Source organism: Tyto alba, unplaced genomic scaffold (genome assembly GCF_018691265.1).
Source record: "Tyto alba isolate M040663 unplaced genomic scaffold, T.alba_DEE_v4.0 Super-Scaffold_45, whole genome shotgun sequence".
NCBI classification, from domain to species: domain Eukaryota; kingdom Metazoa; phylum Chordata; class Aves; order Strigiformes; family Tytonidae; genus Tyto; species Tyto alba.
Window position 1 is genome coordinate 26,854,706 of NW_024881321.1, and position 23,562 is coordinate 26,878,267.

Below are 23,562 nucleotides of genomic sequence, written 5' to 3' on the forward strand. Positions count from 1 at the left end.
AGCTATCATTAGGACAAAGGTACTATTTCCAAAGAAGTATGTGACTCTTACTCTCCTTTTGCCTTAAGATTTGGCACTGGCATTATTTATACTTTTATCCGATAAAGAGAAGGTTTCTAGAAAGTGATTCATGTTCTGTCTGTTTAAAGAATGCAGAGGTATATACTCCATTCAAAGGGAAAAAAAATAAAGATTTTTAGCCTTTTTTTATGTCATGCCTATCCTCTTTATATCATTTTAATGGTTCCTTCATTTTTTATGAAATGGAGGCTTTATTGACTAGTCAGCCTAAAATACAGTGGTAAATATTATATATGAGCTAAATAAGTTGATTGTTGCTGTTCCAACTAGATGTCTGAAAAATATGAAACTCTCCATTGTAATCATCTAAAGAGAAAGATCATTTAGTCTGAAGAAACTATAGCAGTGTTACGTTTTGGTTTTGTTTGCGTTTATTGCCAGAAGCAAACTGAATAAGTATAAAAAATTCACATCTGGGGAGAAAAAGCAATATTTTAGGAAAAATATTTGTTGTTTTGATTGAAATCGTAGTTCATGCCTTCCATTTTGTAAGCATTTTTTTAGATGACCCTTCCTTCACTAATCTGAAATAGGCATTGGTCTGCAGAAGAGAAATCCATTCTTCCTTAGTATATACCCTCACAGTATAGGAAGAATTAATATTGACTGTCTGCATGATCGTTTTAATTCTCCAAAAATACCCCTTACACTGGCTAGTTACTTGTAAATGCTAAGGAAATAAAAGCAACTTCCAGATGCTCAGCATGAACTACTGTATCTCTGGAGTTGCAACAACTGTAGTTGCCCTTAGGAAAGCAAAGTGAGGAAAAGATTTTCCAACTAAGAAGAGACAACTCATGCTAAAAGACTAAAGGCTACTGTAAATAAATTTATTTGCGGATGGAAAGTAGGTACTCCTTACGTGCGGGAGAATATCTTTTTAAGCCTTTGAAGGTCTCACTAGAAGACTTTATAGCTGTAGTGTTCCGGTGTTGGTTAAATTGGACACTTGGTTTCTGTCTCCAGAATCAGAACACCAGAAAAACAGTAAGATTTTTTAAAAATTTTGACCATTAAGAGAAAATTTTGCTTTTTAGGCATTTCAAATTCACATTATCAATTTTTGCATACATGTGGGTTGACTAATCTTTTTTCAAGGAAAGCTGTAGTGATTATGGAATCATCTGACTGCAGGTGTCAGTGAGTCTAAGGAAAATCTTAAATGCTATAAAACTGATAAACCCACAGCAGCCATTGGTCTACAGCTGAGGCTGTAAGGTCCAAGTAACATTGCTGCAAATAAGGATTATCAATCAAAATGATTTCCTGAGCCAGAACATGCCTTATTCTGCTGAAGGAAAATTCACACCCTTTTGCAAGATAATAGGAACGGATAAAGAGAGATATGGCCAAAGTTCACCTGAATCACAGTAGGTTCTTTAGGAAATTATGGAATATTTGAGGCTGGAAGGTGCCTCTGGAGATTCTTTAGTCCAACCCCACTTCTCAAACCAGGGTCAGCTACAGCAGGTTGCTCATGTTCATGTCCAGTTGGATTTTGTGTATCTCTGAGAATGGAAACTCCACAACAATCTCTGGGTAGCCTGTGCCCATGCTCAGTGTCGTGGTTTGAGCCTGGTTGGAAGCCAAAGACCACACAGCCACTCTCTCCCCCTTCTGACGACACTCAGTCACCCTCACAGTGAAAAAGTGCTTCCTCATGTTCAGAGGGAAACTCCCGTGTTTCAGTTTGTGCCCATTGCCTCTGTTCCTGTCAGTGGGCACCACTGAAAAGATCTTGGCTCTGTCCTCTTTGCACTCTCTGTTCTAAGATGTGTGCACATTGATGAGATCCCTCCCAGACCTTTTATTCTCCAGGCTCAACAGTCCCAGCTCTCTCAGCCTTTCCTTACATGAGAGAGTCCCATCATCATTTTTGTAGCCCTTTTCTTCCTCACAGCTTTCAAACTGCTGTTTTTTTTTCAAGGTTGCATGTACAAGTAATAGTCAAAGCCACTCTACAAAGCATACCATAAGAGGAATAAGGCAAATTACAAACACTTGCTTTGACAGGAATGAAATTATATCTTCATTAAGTTCTAATGTATGGATAGACTTTGGGTGCTATTAACAAGTCTCTTGTCACTTGGAAGGCCAAAATAATGATGTGGTGAAATTGGTATGAGAATCTTTTGTGGCTGGGATGAGGCAAAGAAAAAATTATTAACTCATCTGATTAGTTACAGAAGAAGATTGGGTCCAGATTTAGTGGTTTTGAAGCTATTTCAAGCTATTTCTTCCTTCCTTTTCAAGCCGTAGTGAGTTTTGGACTGAGTTGCGAAATGTGCATAGATGGAGGTGTGTAAGACTTATACTAATGGAAAAGTTCATAGTTTCTTGCATCTTTTAATGGTCTTGAGACAGGTCAAGTTGAAGAATGACTACATGTAATGTCTTGACAACAGGTACATCTAGATTAGCATTTTATTTAGGATGAAAAGTGTTATTTTGAAGTAGATGTTCAGGAGATCACCATCCCACCATTCAACGTTTTTATTACTATCATGAAAACAGTGCTGGAGTGTAGGAAGTGAAGGCTTTTTAGATGAAACTTAACCAGATGTTTTTCTGCAAATTTCAGGTGCACCACAAGAATTAACTAGAATGAATCTGTAGTAAAAGCTCCCTAAAACTTAGCAGAAAGTGTTTTGTTCTGCAGAACTCCCTGTTGCAATGCACTGCTTGCTAATATAATGATAACCCAAGCCCAGCAACTGATTTACTTTCCTCTTCACAGACGGTTAGGCCATTTTGAGGTGGAAGGCTTCACCTTTTTTTAAGAGAGAAATTGACAACATGATGGGTCATTTGTAGTAACAGCTTCTTTGTAGCTGAACCCATACAATATGTTTAGACTGAAAGTTGGAGTTCAGACAGCACAGGAGCTAACTTCACAGCTTCTGAATAGATGTTTGATTTCCTTCAATGCTGGCATTGTATGTATGGGGATATGATTTGTTTTCTTTGCAAATGTTGACATTGTTAAACTAATGAGCTGAGCAAACTTACTGTAACATATTTATGTGTATGTGTATACACACACATGCGTGCACAAACATATACACACACACACCAAATACACTCTAGTGTTCATAACGATCTGTACTCTACTGCCTTCCCTCAAACTGTTTTTCACAGAAATCTTGCTGAAGAAACTTTTGCTGGTACACATGTGAAAAAAAAAAAAAAAAAAAGATCAATGTGTTCTCAAACAGCTATTTCTATATAAAATACTGTCCTGGGTTTGTTAATGCAGTTAATTAATATCGACCTTTTAGAATATTCATCATGCCATTACTTTATTACCCTAAAAGTTCATTTTAAAGGAGGTATAACTGGTCCTGCAGGGAGAGGCTGAAAGAAGTCTCAGATGTTTTTTATTTTTATGCTAATGTTAGAAAAAAGTAAGTGGCTTCTGCTGGGTTGTCTTAATTTGCAACATCATTACACGTACTGTATTTATTTTGTGTTATTATGAACTTTCTTAGATTATATTATTCATCAGATGGTTACTTGGGTAGAACATGAAAGTTATTCGTACTGAAATTGCTTAATAGTCATGCTTTAGCATATTTTCTTGCAGAAAAAAAGTGTCTTTATCCAAACAAGCAAAGTAATAACAATGCCACAAATACCATTGCAAGTCCATTGGAGATTAATAATTGGGAGTAGTATTAAGGATCTTTTAATACAGTATATGAATGATTTAATATAAGTCTTCAGTCATTTTGTGTAAAGATACATAAGATTATTTTTGTTGTTCACTTGAGTTTCCCTTTTTTCTGCTAATATTTTTCTGGAGCTCTATTGTACAGACTTCCTCTGCTGTTTTATGAAGAAATGCAAACATGAAGAACTAATAGTAAGCCTATTTAAAAAATTGCTGGTGTAGGTTATAGCCATTGCTGGTAATTTTCATACTCATCTATTTAGACTTCCCACAGGAAAAAGAAATATCTCATGAGATGTAGTTTTTGTATCTGCAGTATCCATGTTACAAACACAGGTGCAAAGAAACATACTTAAAATCTACATGGCTTCTTATGCACACATTCTTTTTTTCAGAGAGCTAAAATATGCTTCCCACTGTATTTGAGGCTTGCACCTTGCAAAATCCTACTCTGGATTTCCACATTTCTTTCAAATCCTGCTGCTATATTGGGGTTATTCCAGTTCTTACTTAACTAGATGATGGCACTACTAGATTTTCAAATTTACAAGTTACTACAGTACCTACCAAAGATAAGTTTAGGGGACAGTCACTCCAAACCAGCTGACAACTCAGCAGGGTTAATGCAAATGTTTGACATTTATCTGTGAGGTCATGTAATGAGCTAACTACATTTTTCTCATTTTCATATTAGTATCAAGTATATTTAATAATTTCAAGAGTACCATAAAAAATGCATCTGTTTTTATAGATGTAAATGAAGTCAAGGAAATTTCTGCTCTAACATTTTTACACAGCCTTGAAAAGGAATTATTCATAAACCAAAGAGATTGCAGTTGGTCAGTCAAGTGTAGGAAGCAACACTCTTCTGCTGCATCAGTGCTTTCATCTCTACAGCAGCAGCAGGACAACCTTCCTTTGGATAGGAGGACTGTCTAAATCATCTCCCCAGTAAGTCAGATAGGTAAATAAATTTGGGAATTGAGAAGAATTGAATGTGTAACTCCCAGAGAGCACCCAGAGAAATAGTCTGTAAAACCCAGTATGTTTCAGTAGGTACAGATGCTTATTCAGGACATGAAACAGGAATGCATGACACTAGGATTCCTGAGGGTGTCTCTGGGAGCTGGATGTATAGAGAAATCTTTTAGATTTGATGTTCACACATCTATTTTAAGTATAGATTACTATAAACTTCTGCAACTGTTTTCTGGTTTATATTTGTTTTAAAGGGCTTTTTAATCTGCCCTAACTGAGCTAAAGGAAATGTTGAGGTATATCAAAACACTTCTCACCATTTAGGGGAGAAAGAAAGCTTGAATACAAAACCTGAACTGCTGGAGACACTTTTACAGTTGTCTAGCTTTGCAGCAAGTTATTTTCAGGCTTTATGCATAGACGTAACTTTGCCCAGTCTGAAAGTTAATGTCACAGAAGCCAGGAAGGAGACTTTCCCACTCAGACGTGGGTGACATTTAGAAAGGCTCTTTAGTGTGAAAGAAATAGAAAGTTCACATGAACGTCCCAAGTCCCAAAGGTGCTTATAGTTATACATGCTTGAAAATAAAGACAGCCCTTTACTAAGTGTATTTTCAAAACTTATCACAGAAGGGCCACACTTTGTCGAGTCTGTGTGCTGCTGTTATGCTGAATAAAACCATTTCTGCTGGATCACACAAGAGTGAAAGTGGGTGATTTGGGAAGAGCTATGCAGTACACGGATGTACTGAGATACCTGCATTCCCCTGAACTAGTTTGTTCTTTGGTGTCTGGTTTAGGTTGCAGGAACTGACATCCAATAAAGCATAATTAAAACTCCTAATCTGATTTTGCCACTGCTGTTGTTGCTGCTGCTGCCATTCATACTGTCAAAGGACAATTACTCTCATTAAACAAAAGAAAGTACTGTTTAGGGGAATGTAAATTCAACCAATCTTACTCAGTGCTTGGCCTGTCATAAAGGCAAGCAATCTCTGACTGTCTGCTAAAACTTTACACATCCCATGGGCACTGAAGCGGTGAATTTTTAACCAGTGTCATGCTTCTTTCTATACCCAATGATTAATGTGCTGGTAAAAACTTTATGCACACTTAATCATTCATAACCAAACATATCTGATTCTACGCTGCTAAAAGCTTCAGCATTTATAATTAAATGACATCAGCAGAAAGAAAACAGCTAAATCTGGAATTAGACAGTTTGAAAGCTTAATGATAATATTTAAATCTTCCTCCATATTGCACTGTGGCATTTAAGGGGAATTCTTGATGTTTTTTTATCATGAGAGAGAAAAGACATAATAGCAGCTCCTTCACAATGTTGTCTTGGGTACGCTGTGTTTTCTTGTCTAGGGAGAAAATAAATAGGGCAGCACAAGAGCAGCGTAAACATTTTTGCAGGAATATATATTATAAATTATGTTTGAAGACATGGGCATGAATTTTCAGCATGTAAGTTTGAAGAAAATACTCAGGAAGACAACTATTGGCTATGAAGATTGTAAAGAGGAGGGACAGTCTTGGGATTCTTTCTCATCTAGGAGGTCTCTTTTACTAAATTAGGGTGTTCATCAGAAATAAATGAAAGCCAAAATTACAAGACAGTCCAATCTGTTGTTCCTTAACCTGCCTCCCCTTAGAAGAGAAGGAAATTTATCTTTAATCTCCCAGCCTGTGAGAGAGAGCTTGAACCTCTGGAGGACTGGATAAAGTTGAGTCATTAGTGCCTCCTTGTCAGGCTCCTTTTAATGGCAAACAGGGAGTGTACAGCCAGAGGTGTATGCATGTTCTCAGGTCATACCTTGAATGTGAGCTCAGTTCAGGAGTAATACAGTTCATGAATTTTGACTAGATTGACCTGTCCTTTCTTATAGAGTAAATTCAAGAATATAGCCTTATAATTTTTCATATTGTTTCTTCCTATAACTTTTATGATTTATCAGAGCTCATCAAACCTAGCGAGTCTTAACTCAAAAATTAGTATTATCTAAACCACGTATGTGTATTTAAGGCAAATTACCTATGAATATTAAGTGTTTTCTGTGAATGTTTGGAAGTAGACTTTTTGTATTTTCATGTAATCCACTAAATTAATAAATAAATGCACCCACTTCTAAATTCAGGTTTTTAAATGGACTTTTCATTGGTTTTAGTTTTTTTTTTTTTTTAGTTGGGAAAATGTTAAATAGTAGTAAAGGAGAATAAATTACAAGATTAAATGTTTCCACCCTGATGTTTTTTTTTCCTTTTTTTGTGGTCCCCCAAAGCAGATGTAATAGATGGATCAGTGGTCTAATTTATTAACTCCCTGAAGCTTGAAAGAGATATCTTAGGGCAAAAGAATGTGGAAGCCATCTAAAGCAATGCAGTATTCAATTATTTATTTGCCTCTCTCCTCAAAGACTTCTTCAGTTCCAGATCTTCCCATTTCTCCTATATAATTAATGGGAAGTATAAAGTACAACTCAGAAAAACTTGGCTGGATTTGAAAGCATGTATGCATTTAATTTCTTTTGTTCATCATAGAGAGTACATACCAGTTTCTTCTTATTTGTTCAGCAAATACTTGACATATGTCGTGTTTCACTATGTCCTGAAAGTGAAGACCCTGTTTTGCCAGACAGGTTAGTTGTAAGTATAATTTGCAGGAAGATATCTGCATAGATGTATAAAATAGCTTTACAAATTTGTAAGTGGATATAGTTATAGTATTTTTAGGCCTGAACAATTCTTTTAACTTAGTAATACTGAGCTAGACCTCAGAAAGCTACATATTCCTATTCGTTTACCCACCATAGACAGTGTTTTATAACAGGAACAGAAACCTTCACTCTGGAACACAGAAGGGATGAAGGAAGGTTCTTGGAAGGGAAAAAGGTTTAGGTTTATAGTATATTTTTCTGGCTGAGGAGAACGTTGAACCCAGATCTTCCATTTAAAAGGTAGACTACAAGGTGAGAACACCTACTGCATTCTTCAGCTGCTCCTTTACTTTATTTCTTGAAAAAAAAAATTAAGAAATCAACTGATTGCCTCAAATGTGATGTGTAAAATCATTTCTATGTCATTGAGGAGATTCCAAGTTTCCAAGTTTTTCATCCCAGTGTTTCATAAATCCCCAAATATATTCCAGATCCCATCCTTCTTCTGCTTTTTTTTTTTTTTTTTTGTTAGCTTGGCATAATCAACCAGTCAACAGATGCCTTATTCCTAGACACTCTTTTTCCCACCAAGGGAAATGCCCAGTTGGGAATGGATAGCTACAAGCTCACGCTGCCTGTGCTCTGAAACAGTTTGGCATCAAATATGTGAAAGTAAAACTTTAAAAAATAAGGGGCTAGACTTTTAAAAGTATGTACATGCCAAAGGGTATTTTAAATATCAGGCTTTTCACAGCTGAGGATCTGAAACTCCACCATTTCATTCCTGTGGAACTTTGGCTCCTAAATACACAGGGGGCATTGAAACACATTGACTTATACATCCATTTATCGCAGTAAATCATTCATAGTTGTTACATTATGATAAAAATAAGCCTGGACATCAAGCAAAATTTTCAAAATATAACAAATGCTGGTTTGTTTTGGTTTTATTTTTTAAAGCTGATTTAGGAGACAAATAAATGTGATAAGGAATATTTAGAATATTACAATTAGATTCCTTATTCCTTGCTGTCACATGTATTATTACCCATGCTGAGGAAAAGTGTGTGTGTGTCTATGAAATTAATGAGATGATTTGTTGTCTAAGAATTCTACAAGAAATAAAAAACCTGAGTTATACATTTGAACACAGGATATACTTTGTATTTGGATTCACTATGTAGTTTCTAGATAAGTAAAATCCAGTAAACATACCATTTTGCCACTGATGATGTCATCATCTTTTAGAAATCACCCATTTCCAGTAACTGTAGACTGACCAGTCTTGTTAGGGACACTTGTATATATTGTTTTCCGCAGCAAATATTTATAATGTAGTACATACATTTTGGTTCTATCTCAAAACCTATGATGTAAAAAAATGTGCCTATGGATAAATGCATTCTCTTTCAGTGCAGCCCTGTCCCAGGTTTGCTAGACTGATCTGCATAACTCACAAGATTCTCTGTAAGGAGACAAGTGCTCTATTTGAGTCGCAAGCACTACTGTTTTCTTAAAATTCAAATCCTCTTTTACACTCTGATATACTAATCTGAGCCTTTCAACAGCAGAAAACAGATGTAAAAATCATACTATTAAATGTGGTAAATATAGTGATTTATAGAATTGAGCCCTTGCAAGCTTTCTATACAAACATTAACAGAATTATTTATTTCTCTGTGTCTGGAGCTGATTCAGCAGTAGAAACACCAAAGTAAATACAGCTTGCCCTTGAACAGTAGTATAGTTTAGGAATGTAAGGCAATCTCTTTATTTTGAAAACTGCGTGAGCTGTGCGGATAACAGGTTTCTTAATTTGCACACATTAAGTAAACCTTTCATGTTGTTTTTAATGTTTAGCTTACAGTAACCCAGGTCATGATGTGTGATGCTGGAAGCAGGGTGAATGGAAGCACAACCTTTCCCTCCCATTTGTGAGAAAGGAAAGAGTGGGAAGGAGGATAAGTGTCTTAACAGCTGTCATTGCCAAAGATTATTTAAAAGCTGTAAAAGCCTTCATTTGCCTTCAGGAGCTGTGACATATGGTCAGAAATGGTTTGAAGATTTATTGTCATCTTTGTTGGATGAGATTCAAAGTGTTCTTTAACAAGGATCTTGTCCCTCATCATCCTTGGAAAAATCCTTCCAAAATTGTAAAGCGTAAAGAAAGCAGACAAAGCCTCAGGTTTTTTTTTTGTTTTTGTTTTTTGTTTTGTTTTGTATTGGTGTTTTGTTTTGTTGGTTTTTTGTTGTTTTGGGGTTTTTTTTGTTTTTTTTTTTGTTTTTTTTTAAGAAAGGTGGTAAACAGTGTTTCCAGATGAAATAAAATACATATTCATGGTAAAAGTGAACCTTATTTTTTATTTGCAATCCGTTTTTTTACATGACACCATTTCATCTGTGTGCATCAATGACAGATTGTTCCTTACCCAGTTAATTCAAATTTCAGGTGCAAACCGTGCACACTACACATCACAGGGTCATTCAGTCATGATTTGGAGGCATAAAGCTTCTCCATGCAATTATAGCTATCTATTTTGTCTGGACCTCCCTCCCCCCATAGTTAGCAGATATGGATTTCACATTTTGAAGACATGATGAGACCCTTCCACCTACAAAATCCCATCAAAATTTGTGAAGCCAAGAAAGCGACAGGAAGATACCAAATGACAGGCTGCCTGATCAAGCAAAGTAAAGGCTAATGACAAGAGGAAGACAATTGCCTGAGCATAGAATTGCTTAGAACCAAAAATAGCCCCAACTGCGCATCTTAAAATCGTAATGCACAAATCTTCTCTAACAACATTTTCAGGCTGAAGGTATGTGGAACAATACTGTGCCTGCTCTCACTCCCACTGACTGCTGCACCTGTGGGAATTTAGAATAAAGCCCGTCACGATGAATATTGAAAGGCACATTGATCTCAAGGTATATGAGGTACCTGTGAGATATGGCAAAGGGCACCTTTCTTATCCCTCTTAAATTTTGCATAAGTCAGACTGATTTAAGCTTTGGCTGAATAAAATCCTCCAATTTTAGCAGGCTTGACAAGAATTTATTGTGTTCCAGTAAGAAAATAACACAGAAACATAATACTCCAATCATATTTTTAAAGGTAGCTTCACAGTATAAAGTTATGACACTTGCACGGTAAAATTATAGTTACTTTCAGATTCAGTGTCCTTGGTTGTTTCCTGAATAACAATAATATATCACATAAGTGGGCAATTAATCATCTACCTATGTAAAACTTCTCACTGTGTCCTAGCTGAGGTTAGAGCTGAGCTGTTGCAAGCAGGATGGGGTCAGGAGGTGGCCACCACGTTAGTGCTCCTCTGGCTCATGGTAGGAGGAGGCAAAAGGCACTGTGCAAGCCTTGCATGCTTTCATGAAGGCCATGTGAACGCCATGAGGAGGGTGATCCTGTAAGTAGTCACTGGCAGAGAAACCATGTAAATGAATTTTCACCAGGGCTTCTTGGAGCACAGGGAATCAAGTGAAGAGCAGTAAGGGGAAGACAGATTTGGTGTGACACTAGACCAGGGAGTTTCATAGCTCCCTTGATTTTGTTGCTGTTGTCACTGAAGATTTCTCCTCCTTTTGGGAGGAGGGAGAGTATCTAAACATCACTTTGGTGTGATCTTTGCCATGTTTCCAGGTTGGATGAAATCTCAGCCAGGATTCTGTAAAAATAAAACAACTTTTTATAGCATCTGTTTACCATCGAGACAAAAAAAAAAATCTATGTTTGAACAGAAACTACTTAATCAAATCTGCTGGAAGGTTCTGGCCTGTCCAGAGCTGTTGTCCAGCAGTGGGGCCAACAGACCTGTCTATTCTGTTCTCTTTACCTGCAGGTGTTGCTGCATGCAACATGTCCATGGCCACAATGGTTTCCACATGCCATTCCTAATTCCATTTTTTCATACCTGCCACTGCAGGAAAGAAAATGGTCCATAATTGCCCTACTTCAGGGTTCTTTTTTTGACAGTGTTTTTACCTGTTTTATTCTTTCTTCAAATTCTTCAAACTTTCTACGGAGCATCGTTCTTCCTGCAAGGAGCTTTGTATTCCTGGCAGCAAGACCTTCCTAACCCTCAGGCTGTATTTTTAAGTCTTGATTTGCATAAATGTTCATAAACTCACCAATATACGGCCTCCCATCTGCTTTCACTATTATTGCTGAGTGGTAGGAACAACACAAATGTTCAGAACAGAGCTGCCAAACCTGCCTGAGACACTCATCTCTCTCACACAGGGTCCGCTGCAGTGCAGTAAGTTGAAGCCAAACTTCCAGGAATGAACACCACTCATTGCAGTGAAAACCACCCCCTTCCAGTCTATCCAAGGGTTCAGACTGGCAGATGCCATTCCTAGAGGAGCACAGAGGTTGTGGGAACGTGATCGGCAAGGAGAAGCCAAGCAATATAGGTCCCCACGGACTGCTGTGGCACTCCTGGCTGTGCCGGCAGGGAATCCCATGCTGTTGGAGAGGCACAGCTGTGACAGATACCTGATTGGCAAGGCAGCCAGCACTTCTGTACCCCTGATGAGGGCTGTCTTCCTAGTGTCTATCTCCAAGTCAGGACTATGGGATGGAAATAAGGAAGGAGTACATAAAAGTAGAGATGTATGCTACAGAGTGGAAGGGGTACCAGTCTTGACAAGGAAGAAAAAAATCTTTTTTTCTCCACACCTACATCTTGAATAACCAAGATAAGCTATCAAAGATGACAGTGAAGCAGTCTTGGCCTTTTGTGAGAGATGAATCGATGCAGGCCCATGTATGGTGCCTCGGAAATTGCTCCAACAGGATACGCTTCACGGTATTATTCAGAGTTTCTGAGATGCAGAACTAAGTCCTAACAGTTTTCTGAATCACTTGAGATTTGCTCCTTATTAATGCTATTTTAAATCTTCTTGAGGGAGTTGGTAGCAAATCTGTCACCGGCAGAAAGTCTCCCTTTTTATTTTTATTTTTTAAGGAAGGAAAGATTATACTTGGAAGCAAATCTTAGTCATTTTAATTTGATTTTTGTATGAATCACTTTGTATCACTCCATGACTTAAATTAACCTTGTTGATACAGTTATATAGAAACTCACACTCTCCAGTGGCCTTTAATTCCTTGTCTTGTTTCACACACCTGTTTTTAACACAGAGCTAAGACATATATATGACATATAATGGTGATAATATATTACTGGGAACTTCAAATTTCCTGTCCATGGATACTTATTGTCTCATTAAATAACTCATGAAAAGGAGTTTGAATTATCCACATTAAATGATAGCTAGGAGACCTGCGTAATGAATTTACAAGTTTATCCTAATCAAATGCTGTTTTCCAGATATAATTTCTTGACTGAGCCCTGGGCTAAGGGCAACTCAGTAGGAGGCTAATTACAGTAGTGCTACTAGTATGAAAAATAGTTGCTTTCTTTTATGGGAAAGTTTCTGTAGGTCAAGATAATTGCTAGGTCTAGAAATTAACTAGAAATTGTAACTATATGTAATAACTAGAAAATAAAAGCTCTAGAAATTATATAAATATAAAATAACTAGAAATTAACTAGAAAACAACTAGACAATAAAAAACCTACAGAAAGTTTCTGTATGGTTTCTAGTTTCTATGTCAAGAAAATGATGCACTGTTTGGCAGTTTGGAAAACTGCAAACAGCATTTGCTTTTCTTACAAGTTGTTGTAGATGACTTTGATGAAATTTGTGAAGTTCTGTGAAATACTTGCCATTGCTTCCAGAGAGTAGTTCCAGTGAATAGGATAAATAGGCTACTCTACTTTAAGATACTACATTAGAAATGTCAGCACACATGAGAATACCATATCATGTGGGTGAACGAATCATTGCTTCTAAAAGGAAATCAATATATAATGACCGCTAATATCAAGCCTCTATTCAGTATAATGGGGGACAACATTTTCAAAGTGCCTGCAATATGCCTGCAAGGAACATTCACTTAGCACTTCAAGAGTAGGTGCTATAACTGATCTTACAATTCATGCATCATAATACCCATTTGTCCCTTACATGTTGGGGGTTTACACAGTGAGCTTTAACTCTGTAGTTACAGAGGAAAGTGGAACATTTTTGTAGCTGTACAAAAATAGACATTAATTTTGCTGTTTTGCATATATTTTAAGAAGGGAGCAGAATAAGAGTTAGAATCTCTGGATCTAAGGTAATAAGCATGTTGGAGAAACCTGATTTACATGCATTACAGAATATTAGGACAATCAGGCTTTTGGTTTAGGCCTTAACTGCCATGCAGCTATTAGCATGTGGCATACCAAGGTCAGCTATTTTATCTTCTTTTTCTGAAGCGAAGATATATATTTATGTGGTCTCAGAGAAGGAAGAGGCAAGGAGATTTGTGTTTGAATTCTTCGGTATTGATTAAAGTCTCTGAGTCTGGATTCTGAAATTATTTTGCATGTTTTTTGTTGCCACTGCATTTAGTCTGTTTTAGTTTTAGTTTAGGGAATAGCATAATATAGTGATCTGAGTGAAGCATTTGTTTCCCATTAAACACCGCCAAAATTTGCAATACAGAGTGTAATGTTAATGAAAAAAATACTGGTATATAGTTTTCTAACATCAGCTGCAGCTCATTGTAGTTCTACAGCTATGGTGTCTACATGGTGAATGAATTTGCATGGTTTATAATGGGATTAGTTCATACAGATCCTTCTAACATCTTTTATGTCAAAGCGCCACCCTTATCTCTAAGAAATTTAGGAAGTCAGTTAAAAATTGTGGGAAAACAGCATGATCTTCCCAATATGCAAAAAACATCAGGGAATTTCATTCTTGCTATTGGTTTGGTTGTGGTAAAATCATCCATATTTTTCTTTCTTTTTTTTTATTGCATCTTTTGTCATTAAGAACTATTTCATGGAATAAATTCTCTGACTTAACCTTTCTAATTGTTATAGATGGCTGGAGAAGTTTTTATGTTCTTTTGTCTAATGAAATGTGGCAAAGTTGGGCCTTTTAAATGTACTTGCTTCTGTCTCTTACTTCTTATTGGACGGTGTAAAAGGAAAAAGGTTTTAAAATATTAGGCCATTCACAGGTTTGAATGAAGAGGTGCTGCAATATATAACCTGAAGTGAATATGAGGAGAAAAATACACAACAAAAATGGGAAGCCACAGAAATATAGTACTCAATATTTGACTATAATACCAGAATACCTATTTTACCTTAGAAATGCTATGAATGGTCGTTTTTGCTTCTGTTTTATAATCAATAAAATACTTGCAGTCCTTACTAGGGACATACAAAAACCTCAGAAAAAAAATAATTGTCTAAGTATGCATACAGAAGTACATATTTTCTACTATGATAGAAACATGGACAATGAAGTAACTTACGTTAGAGATCAGGACAAAATAAAGTGCTGGTCTTTGTTCTGGTGTTGTTGAAAGTCTTCCTAAGAGTTCACCATACAGCTCTGAGGGTTTCTTTTCTGCAAAATTTAGACCAAATACAATTTTGAAGAATTGATATGGCTCCCTCATCACTGGATTTAAATGCCAGTAAGAGCAGTGGTGACTTATCATCTGACAGTCTAGTTTAAAGAAATTTGAAGGTAACAAGTGTATTTGTTTCTTCCATGGTGCCCAGGCATAACTGTGATGAAATTTGGAGATACTGAGTCTTGAAGAAAACCCATTTCCTTTCAAAAGTGGGAAAAACAAACTGATGTGTAGGTCTCTACAGTATATGCAAGGTATGAGTAACCCTGTCAGATTTACTCTTTCAGCATTCAGCAGACTACTTAAGGAAAGATATTAATTCATTTTTAATGTTAGGAAAATACAGTCATTAAAAAGCAGATAACATAAAATGCCAGAAATGCTTTTAACATTACACGAAGTGCACTACTTGCCTAAATAGCTTGCTACTTTTGGAGATCTAGATATGCTGAGGTATTAAATATTAAAATAGAGGTTGCTTTTTAAAATGCAGTGTTTCTTATCAGAATAACAGTTTGAACAAGCATTGCTGTTGTATAATGCATGATGTTGCTAATAAGAGGGTCTTGGAAAATAATTTTTCATGCTGTAAGAGTGACTAGTGTTTTGAGTAAGAAAGATTCTTTCTCTGTTCATGTTCTCTTAACACATATATAACAGTGCTGTCAAGCTGCATGCTAGTATAAATTTGCAATACCTTCTGAGTCACATGAGGTCCATTCTGGGCTTCTATCCTATTTCTGTATGTTTACTGGTTATCAACTCTGTTAGCAGGCTATACATAACCTTGATTGGAAAGTCATTCACAAAGTGCTTTGCTGTTGGTTTAGATGAATGTGTTGAAAGGGTTCTGCAGGGTCTGTTCTATGTCTGTTGTTATTTAATATTCACAGTATTGATTTGAATGAGACAATAGGAACAATGCTTATTCAATTTTCCAATGACACTAACCTGTTCATGGTTGACCCTGCAACATTAAAGCAAAAGATTCTGATGTGTTGAAGAAACCATTAGGAAAAAAACAGTATGAATTTAAATGGAAAAAAAAAAAAAAAAGCATCTAGGAGAAATGGCAGTTTAAGTACAGCATACAGAATGCTTGATTATGTAACATTTTAAAGAAAAATATTTCTTTGGCCACAAGGCATTGCAAACTGAGCAGAAGTCAAAAATGGTATGGTATTGCCTAAAACCACCAAATTATATAGTGGGATGGATGGGCAGGAGCATTTTCGGAAAGATACATAAATATAGTCTGTGCTGTGATGCAGGGGCATTTTGTCTGAGTTTGGACACAACTGAGAAAGAGAAATTGCAAATAATCCAGCCAGAGTAGTAACAATTACTAGACCATATAACGTCTGAGAAAAAGTGGAGGAAACAAGATCTTCAGTTAAGAAAAAGTCTTGAAATGTGAAAAAAGTAACTATTAAAAAAATTAAAATTAAATTATAAGTTCTCCATATTTATGAAAAAAAAATAAACAAGTAGGCATTCAACATCATAAACTTTCTAACATTAAGGACATTGAAGCACTGGAATGAGAATTCAAGAGCAGATTAGACAGAAATCTTTCAACAATGACAAAGACATTGAGAAGTGGGAGACAGATAAGAGCTGTGTATTCAGTATTGAGAGTGATTTTCTTAGCACAGAGAGCAGCTCTTGTCCAGCCTCGATACCATCTTCATCCTGCAGATGACTAAGCCAAAGTCTCATTTCAGTATGGACTTGAGATTGATTAGAGCATCCAAACTTTCAACCTTATAGACCAGTGATATTTAAATTTTGCTATGATTTTTTCATGGTAGAAGTTACATGTTGGTAAGAACTAAGTAGTGTGGCTATGGGGGATTTTGGGGTCTGACTTAGAATTTGTATTCAAATGGACAGACTAACACACTTTTTATCTATGCAAATATTTCTTCTAAGCAAATTCCCAAGGCATTGGAAAGTTTTCAGACCAAATAATTAGGGATGTGAAGCAGATGGGAGTAATTAATTTGTTACTGTGTGCTTAAGACTATATGTGAAAGTCTATTTTTTGTTTGGTTGGTTTGGTTTGTCTTGGTGATAGCATGATATGATATGGCTTACAAGCATGTACAATAATATTTTCACTCACCATTAGGTAATAAATGATCACTATTATGGGAAAGTCAGAGGCTTCAAATAGGCCATATGATAATATGGTGCTAAATGACTTGAGAGATAGACACATCTGATTGGAAGGATCTGGATTCAGTTTTTGCCCTTGACTTGCCACTGACTTTGAACTAATCACTTTGTCTCTTCTTTCCCCTTGGCCCCACTTGCCTTAAGTAAACTAATTCTTTGGAAAGGAGTGCAATGCGTGCCTCTCACTGCACATTTAACAACATGGCCACCCTTGTTCCACTGGGTACTTTAGGGAAATATTACTATTTAATAACAGCAACAATGTAAGACAGAAAAAGAAATGTTGTAAGGTTCATATGCACAACACACATCTAGTCTGGTTAGACACATGAGGCCTTTGGAGTGAGACATTAGTACTATTCAGCTGAAATCTGCTTTCTTCCTTATTCCCTTTGAAATATTAATGTTCTTCACTTACTTGTCTTACTCACAGCAACAACAATAAAAGGAACTGAGTAAAAAAATTTCATGATAATCACTCTAGTAGTCTGAATATATTCTTTGCATAATCCCAATCCTGTTGTCTTTCAGCTCTGCTAATATTATAAAAATTTTTCAATAAGTACTTTAATTAAGAGATATACTTAATACTGTAAATATTAATGTTGGACATTGTGTAATAGCTCAAAGAAGGTAGACATAATAACCCCAGACCATTTTATGCATACAGGTTTATATTTACATCTTGCATGCAGTTTTGTTCTGAGTCAGAAGTATCGATGTGGTAATTTTATAACCTGTTGATTTTAAAGTCTACAGTTGAGAATAAATGTAAACTTTCCAGTAATCCATTATTCATAAACACTGTAAGTGAAATTTTTAGCTGCCCATGAAAGGGATTAGGTCCCCTGAGGCAGCTTTTGGGTAACAAAGTTCCCTCAGTGTCAGGTAGAATAGCTTTTCTGAATTATTTCAGTAGACAAATGCTACCAACCTAATCAGTTTTGATGATTTAAATGGTCTACTCTGGAGCCTATTGTAAGTCACAGCCAGGATTTTCAGATTCGATAACGCTTACGACTTTATGGGAATCAGAAATATTCTGGATTCTGGTGCATTCTGGATCAGTAGCTTAACTAGAAAACATTAGAATGAACCATTCAAGAAGAAAATTAAAGCTGATTATAATACTGTATTAACCTTTTAAGAAAAAAGCTCTATTTGGTTCTGAACTAGATGATAAAAGTAAATAAATCTCTTAGTTTTTACAGCATGTAGCATTTAGAAGGGGTGTGTGTGGGGAGAACTCCAGAAGAATAAATTGTAAATTTCAGTACTTAAATGTAAATTCTTCAGTCAGTTTTCATTTGTTTCAGTCAAAAAATTAGTAATATTGATAAACGGATGATGAGTGGAAAGCCTGAAATCTTTACTAACACTTGGTTAAATATTTACTACTGCTAATACATCAGCACCAGGAGATCTAAAATCCTGCCTAGGCCTAGTTCCTGTTGCAACCTTCAGTCTGCTCATGATTTCTCATGAAGAAGATAGAGGCTGACCTGAAAGTTTAATTTCATCCTTAGACTAGCATTATTGAATTCAATGAAAAAATAAATGATTGAGGAAAGCTAGATTTGGCCACACCAAGATACTGAGGAATAGTATGTTCTCCAGATAGGACCATTGTCACTGCATTCAATAGGACTATATCAATGTGGTAATGAAACAATGTGGCTTGTAGATCATACTCAGACTAAAGACTTCACAAATTGGCAGATTTCTTAGCAGAAAATATAGTTTTATAACATTTTGATACTGCTTTTAAGATTTGGATGCTACTGACATGAGGTTTTTGTAGAACAGGCTCGCAAAATGTTTCAGCCATATGTAATTGAAATAATTCTCAAACATTTTGGTACATTTTTCTTTTTCAGAAAGATTTCTCAGTTACATTTCTCAATATTAATGTTTACTTTCTGTGATAGCCATGCACTATAAACTGTTTCAACTTGGTGCTTTTACATTCACAGGTGTTAGTTGTTTGAACAGTCTTTTGTATCTTGTAGTCACCATGGATAGCTTTACACCATAATTTAAGTAACTGTAACTTCAGTGTCCAAGCTTGATCTCCCAGCTTCCCTTTACAGTCAGGGAAGAGGCATTTCCAGAGAGCAATTAATCTCATCCTGAAATAGGTATCTACATAGATCAAACAAATTTCCTTCTGGTGAACTCTATTTTTCTTCATCATTGTACACATCTTAACACTCAAATTTAGACATTTAATTTTTAGATGTCTGAAATTAGAGGAGATAAATCTTATCCCATTTGACAACCAGTATTCCACATAGAAAAATATTTAACAGAAAAGTGTTACCTGGAATTTCAAATGTTATTCTTAATAAATTTCATAAATCATTGGTCAAACTTCCAATTAGATCCTTTTATATTTGTCAAATACCTTGTACTGAGAGCAGCCTGCAGTATTCAACAGCTGAGAAATAGTTTGATTTCCTGCTTTGAAGTATCTGAAGTCACTTACTCCCAAGATTATGGTCTGTGACTGTTTTGGTGAAAATCATAGTATCATAGAATGGTTTGGGTTGGAAGGGACCTTAGAGATCATCTAGTTCCAACCCTGCTGCCATGGGCAGGGACACATTCCGCTAGACCAGGTTGCTCAAAGACCCATCCAATCTGGCCTTGAACACTTCCAGGGAGGGGACATATACAACTTCTCTGGGCAACTTGTTCCACTGTCTCACCACCCTCATAGTGAAGAATTTCCTCTTTGTATCTAATCTAAATCTACCCTCTGTCAGTTTAAAACTGTTAGCCCTCATCCTATCACTACACTTCCTGAGAGTCCCTCTCCATCTTTCCTTTAGGCCCCCTTTAAGTACTGAAAGGCTGCTATAAGGTCTCCTTGGAGCCTTCTCTGGGCTGAACAACCCCAACTATCTCAGCCTGTCCTTATAAAGGAGGTGCTCCAGCTTCCTGATCATCTTCTTGGCCCACCTCTGGAGCCACTCAAAGAGGTCCATGTCTTCCTTACGCTGGGGACCCTGGAACTGGACATAGTACTCAATTATACAGACATTTTTCATGACCAATTTCCAAAGGTGAGCAAGTCATACTTTTGTTTCATAGCAACAAAGAAAGTAGGAGTTGATTTTGTACTGTCTTTCAACTGGTAATCATTTACATGTGTGCCAAGAACAAAACTTTAGCAAGTCAAAATAGATGGCTTTATGTAATTCAGATCTGTCAAACCTCACACACTGAACATGAGATTCCTGCCCTTCTCCTCTTGATTCCCATCTCATTTTTCCTTACCATTTCACCTGTATATTTGCCATACAGTACCACAGTCTCTCTCCTAGTCCATTAATCCCTGCACAAGAAGTGCTGCACCACCTGATCTGGGATCTGCTGACTAGATGCATATACAATATGAAGTCAATAAATAAAATATCAACAGAGCCTTACTGCTGCCAGGCCACTTCCTGTAGCCTGGTCTTGATTCAAAACACGCATAAGAAGGTGTTTTCCCTTTTTTCAGCCCTGTGTGCAGTCATGTAGCTGTCATGATAACATATAGAAGATACGTAACCAGAAGTTTTCTATGATAGTATAGGAGAAAGTTAAGAAACATGTACATTTGTCTTCACTGTAGAGATGAAAATGATAACTAAAGGTATAAGACTCTTGTGACTCAGAGCCAACAAATTTTCTGAAGTTTTATGGTAATACAGATATAAAACAAATATGAAACAAAATTGTTTAATTCTCCAGGAAATAGCACATTCAATATAATTTGTCATATGTAAGTAGCAGTATGTGGCTAAATGTGGCAATGTGACGTATGACAGCGTAACAAAAATTTGGTAAAGGAAAGAACTATTACACCTTAATCCAAGGTGAAACTACTGCGTAATCACTCAAGACCTGAAAGCAATATTATAAGAAAGACAAATCAGTGAAGCCACTGCCTATCCCTTTCAGAGAGTGAAATCTACATACAAGAAGATTTTCTTGTCCTGTATCCATGAATAAGGAATAAATGAAACATTCAAATAATGGAAGAATCTGTATATTCATCACTTATGCGGAAATTAAATTTGCTATGTGAACATCATAAGAGTTGCATTTCAGTAGCATTGATAAGTGAATGTCAAAGCGTACATTTTTGGGAGACAATCTGGTTACTTTGGCAACTCAAGCATTATTAGTCACTTCTGATAAGGCATCTTTCTTTCATTACCACCTGTGGCCTTTGTCACTCTGTTTCCTAGTAACATCAAATTGTTTTGATAAAAAGTAATTAACATATTCAGTTGTAACAAGACTATACATAAATTGTATTACTCTTTATTGTTTCTTCTCGAGGCAACATAACAAAATTTAAAAGTAAGCTTTGTTTCCTTTTCTTTCCTTTTTCCTAATGAAGCCTGAGAGAATTATGCTAAATTACTGAAGCATCTATATATCCAAGCCCATTAAAATAATACAATTTGATTTTAAAATGCCAGTTAGGATCACTGCTTTAGATCAGGGGATATTTGATTAACAAGGGGAAAAAAATAGCCTTGAGTTATAATAAAACAGAAAATTATTATTGTGAGAGCTTTGAGAAAATTGCAGCAATTCAGAGATACAGAAAATAGTTAAAGCCCCTTTCAAAATATAATTATGAATGATTTCTGTTGTGAATTACCTTGATTTATTCAATCACATCTTAAAGTCCTGATAGTCCTAAATAAGTAAAAATACTAATTTTTTAAAAGTTTTGTACAAGGAATGTTGTCAGGTTTTATGGAGATGATCACTCATGTTAACACACAGAAAAAAAAAATCATATATATGTATGTATGCATGTGCTAGGAAGTCTTTTTCAGGATGTAAGATTATTTTCTTGCTGATGCCTTTAATATGACAAAGAAGTTAAGGCAGGGAAACTATATTGCTGATGACAGCAGCAATTCCTTGAGTTAAATTACCAATTACTTCTACATAGTACAGAATTGCAGAATGGTTGAGGTCGGAAGGAGTCTGTGAAGACCAACTAGTCCAACCCCTCTGCTCAAAGCAGAATCAATGAGAGCAAGTTGCCAAGGATGGAGTCCAGCTGTGTTTTGCATAACTCCAAGGTTGGAATCTCCACAACCTTTCTGGGCAATGTCTCCCAGTGTTCAACCACCCTTACAGTAAAAAAGTTTTTTTCTTGTGCTTAAATAGAATTTCCTGTGTATCAGTTTGTGCCCACTGCCACTTGTCCTGACACTGGGAACCACTGAAAAGTGGACAGTTCAGTCTTCTTTACTGCCATCAAGTACACACTGAGAACATCACCCTAGGCCTTCTCCCACTGAACAGTCCTGACTCTCTCAGCCCTCTCCTCATATGAGAGATGCTCCAGTCCCTTAATCATCTTTGTGGCCCTTTTGCTGGAGTCTTGTATTTCCATGTCTCTTGTACTGGGGAGCCCAGAACTGGACACAGCACTCCAAGTGCCTCACCAGTGCTGAGCAGAGGGGAAGGATCACCTCCTTCAGCCTGCTTCCAACACTCCTCCTAATGCAGCCCAGGAAGCTGTTGGTTTTTTTGCTGCAATGTCACACTTCTGGTTCATATTCAACTTCTTGTCCACCAGGTCCTTGTCTGCAAAGCTGTTTTCTGTCCTGTCAGCCCCTAGTCTGTACTGGTGCATGGGGTTATTCCTCCCCAATTACAGGACTTCCCATTTCCCTTTGCTGAACTTCATGAGATTCCCATTAGTCCATTTTTCTGTCCTATTGAGGTCCCTTTGAACAGCAGGATGGTCCTCTGGTGTATCAGCCACCTCTCTCTGCTTTGTATAATCTGCAGATTTGCTGAGGGTGCTCTCTGTCCCATCATCCAGGTCATGTCCTCACTGAAGTCAAGATAAAATGCAACCACTGTTCTTCCCTCATCCACCAAACTAGTCATTTCGCTGGATAAAGCTGCTGTTTTGGTCAAGCATGCTTTCCCCTCCATAAATCCATGCTGACTACACCCAATTACCTTCTTGTCCTTCATAGGTTTAGAAGTGGCTTTCAAGATTCTTTGCTTTATCACCTTCCCAGGGACAGAGGAGAGGCTGACAAGCCTGTAGTTCCTTGCACTTCTTGAAGATAGAAGTGACATTTGCTTTCTTCCAGGCCTCAGAAATCTCCCTGGCTTGCCATGACCTTTCAGAGATATTGGAGAGTGGTGTTGCAATGAGGGCAGCTGGCTCCCTCAGCACCCATGCGTGCATCCCATCCAGATCCAGATTGCATTTATACATTTAGTTTAAATGTTTCCTAACCTGATCCTCCTCCACCTAGATTACATCTTCCTTGTTCCAGGCTGTCTCACAGGTCTCAGGGAATGGATTGCTGAAGTCTGGTCTTGCCACAAAAGAGCAAGGTGAGGAAGGTGTTGAGCACCTCAGCCTTTTCCATGTCCTGTGTTACCAGGTACCCATTCCAATCCAGCAGTGGGTCCACTCTTTCCCTAGTTTTCCATTTGCTGTTGATACACAT

The 23,562-nt window shown here is 36.8% G+C and overlaps 1 protein-coding gene and 1 long non-coding RNA gene across 2 annotated transcripts in view; both read left to right on the plus strand.

Moving 5' to 3' along the window:
• GPC6 (glypican 6) overlaps positions 1 to 23,562 on the plus strand; it is a 792,969-nt gene that overhangs the window by 166,670 nt on the left and 602,737 nt on the right. The window lies entirely within an intron of this gene.
• LOC116963931 lies at positions 1,714 to 17,752 on the plus strand. The gene is made up of 3 exons (XR_004408473.1): positions 1,714 to 1,845; positions 4,596 to 4,601; positions 17,742 to 17,752. It is a non-coding gene; the product is annotated as an uncharacterized LOC116963931 (long non-coding RNA).